The sequence below is a fragment of the Anomalospiza imberbis genome, chromosome 19 (genome assembly GCF_031753505.1).
Source record: "Anomalospiza imberbis isolate Cuckoo-Finch-1a 21T00152 chromosome 19, ASM3175350v1, whole genome shotgun sequence".
Classification (NCBI taxonomy): Eukaryota; Metazoa; Chordata; class Aves; order Passeriformes; family Viduidae; genus Anomalospiza; species Anomalospiza imberbis.
Genome location: NC_089699.1, coordinates 1,913,906 through 1,920,963, shown reverse-complemented (window position 1 = coordinate 1,920,963; position 7,058 = coordinate 1,913,906). Strand labels below are relative to the sequence as shown.

At 43.9% G+C, this 7,058-nt stretch overlaps 1 long non-coding RNA gene across 1 annotated transcript; it reads right to left on the bottom strand.

Annotated features, from left to right (window-relative positions):
- Positions 1-3,560: 3,560 nt before the first annotated feature.
- LOC137485306 (uncharacterized) lies at positions 3,561-5,472 on the bottom strand. The gene is made up of 2 exons (XR_011005261.1): positions 5,271-5,472; positions 3,561-5,079 (listed from the first exon to the last, which is right to left on the bottom strand). It is a non-coding gene; the product is annotated as an uncharacterized lncRNA (long non-coding RNA).
- Positions 5,473-7,058: the final 1,586 nt, after the last annotated feature.

Sequence of the window (7,058 nt, the reverse complement as noted above, 5' to 3'; positions counted from 1 at the left end):
CAGAGAAACTCTGATTTGGTGAAGCTGAGCCTGCAAGAAAGTTCTGGGAAGTTCCTGCTGGACATGTGTCCTGTCCCAGACCTCTCCTGGTCCTTTGTGATTCCCAGGATTAATTCCACATCCCAGAGGGATGCTGGCTGGGAGCCCATCAGAAAGAGCTGTTGATGAGGATGGATGTTTATGGAGCAGAAACTCTCAGAAGGCACCATGAGAAGGTGCAGTTTCATGCTGAACCAACAAAAAACACATTGAAAATATCAAATATTCTGTGCCATTTCCGGTTGGTTGTGGGGGAGGTTTTACAGTGCCTTCTGCGAGCCAGAGAGGAGTTTGATAAGAGGATCCACATTTACCCCTGGAAGAATTTCCTACCAAGGTCCTTGACACAGAAACCAAGAAAGGAAAAGGATAAAGAAGAGAAACCTGCAGCTGTCTGTTCCAATGAGCACTTTGTTTCTCTTTCCTGACCAATGAGTAAAGTGTAAACTCATGAGTTTTGTAAGAATGTACAAAAAGCACGCATGCTGGAATAAAAACAGGTTTGAAGGCTTCTAAAAATGGAGTGTGCTGCTTTGTATTGTCTCTGTCTCAACTATGACAGTTGGTGCCATCCAAGATTGTTCATTCCCCAGCACAAAATCAGCTTTTTCTCCAGTGATATTTGACATATCTCTTGATGTTTGATAGATTTCCCTCCCAGGAGCATCCCTGATTTAGGTGCAGCTGATGTTTTATGCAATCACATCTCCCATATCTCAGTTTGGGAACACGCTCCCTTATCTTCTCCATTTATGGCTTGGAATCCTTTCTCTTTTATTGACTAAAACATTCTGTGGGGATCCCAACCCTGCAGACACTTCCCCAAAATCCTCTCCCTCTGATCATATTTTCTGTCACTTCTCCTTCAGCTGAACCACTTGTTGCTCCTAAATATTTATTTTATTCCAGACTGAAAATATTTCGGGCTGAACAGTTCAGGTGCCCAAAATTCTGATGATTTCACTGAAAAAAAAAAAAAAAAAAACACACACCTCATCCTTCAGGTGCTGATTAAAATCAAATTATTTCAGAATATCTTCTCAGCAGTAAAATATTTGCACTTTGTTCATCTTGCCTATATCAGCTCTTACAGTGATTAGTGCTGCTAAAATGGAATATAATAATAATAATTACTGTTATTACAGCTGTGATAACATTTTATTTAAATTATGATTTTAATGTATTCATTATCCCCACTGCCTCTCAACAATTAAAATGTGTAATTTTTCCTCCTCTTAACCTTCTAGGATTTTTCCCAGTTTTGTCTGGACACCCTGGAATCTTTGCAGTAGTTCTTATCTGCAGGGAGGTGTCAGTTCTTTCTCAGCTGTGCATGCACAGGGAGAAATGTGCAATTCTTCCCTTTCCTTTTGCCATCCACGTGAATTTTACCACTAAAACCAATAAATATCCCCAGTTTAAACATTGCAACAGTTGTACTTTCACACCCACACAGCGACCACAGCTCCACACGTACCCCTGAGCAGGAAAGTTTACACTTTGAAAATGCCTTTTTTTCCTCTCTCTTTTTTTTTTTTTTACCTCTGTCTCTTTTTTTGCCCTCCTAAACCCTTCACGGGGATTGCCTCTTTGTAAAGTGTATAGTCTGAGCTTGGTTTTGGGTGGCTACTCCCTCTATCCCAGGGATTCTCGTGACCATATGGAGCATCCGTGCTTGACTGCACTTCACACAAACCCTGCCCAGCGGGGTGTGGGCTGGGATATGGGCTGTTTGTTGCTGCTGCTGGGTTTTGTACAAGGATTGCTCTGCACAGGAGTTTTTTAGGGTATTCTGTGGGTTTTATACTCTTACCCCACACCAAGTCCTGTTGCTCTATAAGGTGAGACTGGATGACTGCACAGAGAATCTTTAATTCTCAGGTTATGTGCTCCAGAAGAGCAAAGAAATTTTTCAAAATGGGTTTTTTCAGACATTTCTCTGTAAGATGTGCACTTCACTCCTAACTTGGAGCACCTCAGATATTTCTTTGTTCAACAACAGTAATTTTAATAAAATTAAGGCTGAAAATTATTTGGTCTGGTTTTCCTCTTCATGCTGGTATTATCAAACTTCTCTGTGCTGAAATTGCTGAATTGGAGCCAGTCATGATGTTTTGAGCTGGGGTTTTTAAATAAAATAAAAATAAGGTTGTAGGTTTTGAAATAAAATCAAACAGGCTTCTCTTGCCTTTTCTGTTATTGATGTTGAAGGGGTTTGGTGCAGGTGATCAGGAAGACAATAAAAAGTTGGTTTTGCAAACCATCTTTGAAATATCCAGTGCACTGAGGCATTTTGGAAAATGAACCACAGGAGCAATCCTGCCCCAGCCCTGGGAAACAAAGGGGCTGGCTCCCAGCAATTCTGCCTTTAATTACCCTGAACCCACTGATTAAGGCCAGGAGCTCTCCCCTTAATCCTGACTTGCTCCTGCTGACCCTGGTGGGGTTGAGACTCTGTCCCCGTTCTCCCAGGAATCCCAGCTGCTCCCGGGCAGCTCCTTCCTGGGGCCACCTCCGTGTCCCTGGGAGCATCCTCCAGGCAGCCCTGCCTTAATTGAGTTGCTGACATTCCCTGCTCCGTCCCTGTCTGCTGCCTTGCCACAGAACAAAGGAACAGCCCCTTCCCATTAAGGGCGGTAATAACTTAATTAAAACCAAGTTGGCTGCGCTGCGGGATCCAGTTTGTCATCAAGGGGCCTTCCCTGCCTTCCCCCTCTCATTTTTGATAATCTATGCCAGATATTTAATCACTAGATACCCCGGTATAAAGCTCCCAGCCTCCATAACCAGTAGAAAGCTTGTCAAAATAAATTTTAACTTCTGACCGTGGTGGAAGCCCAACTAGGAGGTATTAACAGAATCAGAGCTGTCAATCAGGGCTTGGGCTCACCGTTTATATTATTAATTCCAACTCTGGTGGCATGGGCTTGGGATAACAACCATCCTAAGCTGCGTTGGTCCAAAAAACACAAACCAAGAGTGGAATATATTTCGTGCCGAGGTGACGTTACTGAGTGTCCAGAGGAACTTTTTTTGTCTTTGAAAGGTGATGTTTTATTAGATTATTCTCTTTGCCAAAAGACACAGCTACTGTCTGGCTTCATTTGCTGAGAGGTTTTTTTCTTAATGTAAAGATTTATTCTTCACACCAAAGCATCTTAATAAGAAAAAAAAAGCCAAGAAATTGTTGTTTGTTTGTTTGTTTCTGGGAATTTAACTAATGCAACATGTTCGAATGGAGACTGAACATTCTGGGGTGGGTTATGAAGTGAAAGTGGCCTCACAAATAGAAATCCAGCTTGGAGCCCATGAGTTGGAGATATTGTTACAATGCAAACCAGTGGGAAGGATTCCAGGGAGAAAGGGGAGAAGTGTGTTAATTGAGAACAATAACACGCCCAGGACCTCCAGGAGCTGGTGGCCTTAATAAAAGGAGACAATGCCATGTTGTTGCATAACCCGAATTTCAAATTCAATTTCAGATTGGAGTGAAGCACGAGTGATGCAGAGCTCCGGTGCTTTCTGCTCATTTGCTTTTGCTCTGCTCATTTCTGAGGCCATCCGAATGAAAAAGGTGTCATGGGCTCTGTTGAACTGGGCTTGAACTGGGTTTCTCTCTCCCATATTAAACCCTTGATGGTGGAATCAGTTCTAAGGACATTAAACACACAGAAGGTGAGGTTTGAGGGGATGTTTGCAATGCCACAGGTTCCATTCCACCTTGTCACAGTTCTTGCCCACTGTGGTTCTGTTGTGACTCAAACTGGGGTGATAAGAAAGGACTTTTGGCATTGAGTTGGTCCTGAAGGGTGCAGGACTTTGTAATTCATTTAACCCCCTGGTTTTCTTCATCACAGTGAACAAAACCAGGCTGAAGTTGCCTGGAGACGATCCAGAATTCCCATTTTCCAGAGTGTCCTCCCTGGCCACCCTGAGTGTGAAGCCCTGAAGTTGTGGCAGACACACAAACCTTGTACAGTCAGGCAGAGCTGGGGGTGAAATCCATTTTTTCCCTCCCATGTGGGAGATTTTGCCTCTTTGTCCTCAATAAAAGAAGGAACGAGGAGCAAGAAACTCCATGAGAAAATTCCTGGGTCCTTTTAGACACCAGCTCCAGGACATGTGACAGATCTGGGTGTCCTCAGCTCAAGGACATTTTGTGGCAGCAATTTCTTGCATGGCCAAAACTCTCTGGAAGGATATATTATATTATTTTCTGTATTTATCTGTGGGAATCACTTTCCCACTGATTTCCCACCATTTTTTTGTTCACCCAGTCTTCGCATTTGCGTTCTTTTTGCTGGATAAAAATGCTTCCATTTAAGGAAGGTAGGAGGGTAAAATACCCTACTAAAGATCCTGAAAATACTAATTAAAAGTTACAGATAAAACCCTAATTATTGTCCAGGATATTATGGATCTGGCTGGTGTCCAGCCAGCACCTTTGACCTCCTGGGATAATGGAAATTCATCCCAACAATGAATCTGCCATAATTTTAAACAAATTTGGTGTGAATAAGACCGAAATATAAATCAAATCATCCTTACCTCCTCTTATTTAAGTAAATAAATATAGAGTAGAACGCAAATATCAGCTTTAGGATATTGTATTCTAGATGCCTAAATATTCTGGAATATTTTAGGGATGAGTGAAAAATGGAGGATCTTTCCCTTCCTCCCTTTAGTCTGGGCAACCCAAATTCATCATTTATGAACTCGCACAACCTTTCCTGAGCCAAGCTTGCATTTCAAAGCCATTGTGAGGCACAAACTGCAATATCTATTCTGGTTTTCCCCCCTCTCCCTGTCCAGCTCCACAGAATCCAGGGATGTGGTGTGTGCCTGCAGTGCTGGGATGTATTTGTGCATATCAAAAGCAGCAACTCTCTCAAATCATTCATTGAAAGTTCCACTTGGCTTCGGGTCTTCCTGAAAAAAATATGTTTATTTTGTCTTCTCTACTTACTTTTCCTCGTGTCTGAGTATTGTGCCTCCAGGAAGAAAAGCTTAAATTGCTGAAGTAGGGCTTTTTTTCAAAGCCTGCCAAGAATAAAGTGGCTTAATAAGCAAGCACACAGAATTCACTTTCTTACAGGGAAAAAAAGAAATAAAGAAAAAAATAAGGAAAAAAAAAGTCATTTGGAGAAAGGCTGGAAACTTTAGGAGCAGTGGATATTTTCTAAAAGTAGAAAGATAAGAATATTTTGAGAAGGAATATGGGGCTCACTCACCATGAAACTTGGAAAGGATGAGGGCCCCGCCAACCGAATCGGATCCATGAGCACAGGGGGTGGGAATTCTGTCACGGCAAGGCCACACCTGTGGGCTCAGGGAGGTGTGACTGGAGGATCTGTCCCTGTGGGAGGTGTTGAGGACACAGCAGGGACAGCCCATGACTGTCATGGTGTCCCTGGGGAGCGACAAACACCTGGAGAGGTTAAAGAGCTGGAACAAAGGCTAGACAGAGTTTAGAGAATAAAATAGATGTTTATTGAAGAGCCTTCAAAGGCCACACCCTGGCATTACCAGGATGGCTCCAAGATGGAAACAAAAGAGGGCTTGATCACAAGATCTCACATTTTTATAAGTTTTAATCTATTTGCATACAGGAGCCAGCTGTCCAATGAATAGCTTCACATGATGAAGTTTCATCCTCCTTGCTTGCTTGCCCGCCCTCCTCTTTTCACGTTGTTTGTGCTTTGGGCCTGAAGTTTGAAGAGATTGTGCTTGAGTCTCCAGCTAGAATCCATCTAGAATTTGTCTTCACCACCCCATGAAAAGATCCCAGTAGCAATTAATATAAAGCTAAAAGCTGCACACCAAAACAGAACAGAAAAAACTTAAAACCCAAGGTATCAAGGTTGGGAAGACCAGAGCCGAAGCTGCTGTCCCGTTCTGCACCCTACATTCCTTTGGGGTTTGGATGTGCCCAGTGCCAGCCTGACCCCACACAGAGCCTGTCCCTGTCAATGTCCCTGTCCCAGCCTCAGCTGAAGCCACTCCCTGGCCACCAACCCAGAGGACACTTCCATCTCTGAGGCACCGAGGGAGGCTCCAGCCACCAATTGTTTTGTTTGTTTTGTTTGAGCAATATTTGTAGGAAAAACACCCCGGGTGGAGCCGTGACTCATCCTGGGAGCTGCAGACCATCCCTGATTCCTGTTCCGTCTACCAGCAAGGGCTGGGATGATGTGAGGGAAACACAGCAGAGCCCATTCCTGCTGCTATTCATCAGGGAAAAGTCAATCCAGGCTGGAAAACCCAAGACTTAAGGCTGCCCAGAAGTAGGTGATGGCCAGGAGACACCCCAACACTGCCACGATCTTGGGCTCTCTGACAAAGCTTTGAGTAACTCGCAGTGAAGGGCAACTCAGATGCTTTTGTTCCATTTTCACAAATGGAACAAAAGAGAAAACAAAAAGAAAACAAGGTTCTAGATCAAAAATGACCAACTGGAAGGCTGAGGCCCTGTCTCACTCAGGCCCAGGCAGAAGCTGTGGTGTCCTCACCCAGGCCATGGGTGACTCCTGGGCCTGATGCCACCTCTGAGTCACTCAGCATCACTGCTCCACACCTGATCCTTCATTTATTTTTGGAGGTTTCCAGCCTGAGCACAAATAAACAAGCCCAGCCTAGGCCACAGGCTGAGGTGGGGCAGCTGCAGGGCTCTGAGAGATAATGCAGGGAAGGGACAGGGAAATGAAAACACCAGGCAGATATTTCAGATTAATTAAGTCCATGTTGGTTTTGATGAGTTAATTAAGGGTGTTTAGCACTCAGAATAGTTTGGTTTTGCTGGCCAGGGATGCAATGAATTCATTTGCTGCCTGACAGTGTGACTGCAGTGCTCATCCAAGCTGCTGGAATTGATCAGAGCAGGAATCTGGGCAGCATCAGGAATGCAGCTCCTGAATATTGTCAGAACATCCACAAACCAGACAGAATTGCTGTGCAAGCAAACCATCAGCTTTGGCACTGTTTGATCCCTGAAATCCAGCTGAATATCCACACCTCTAGCA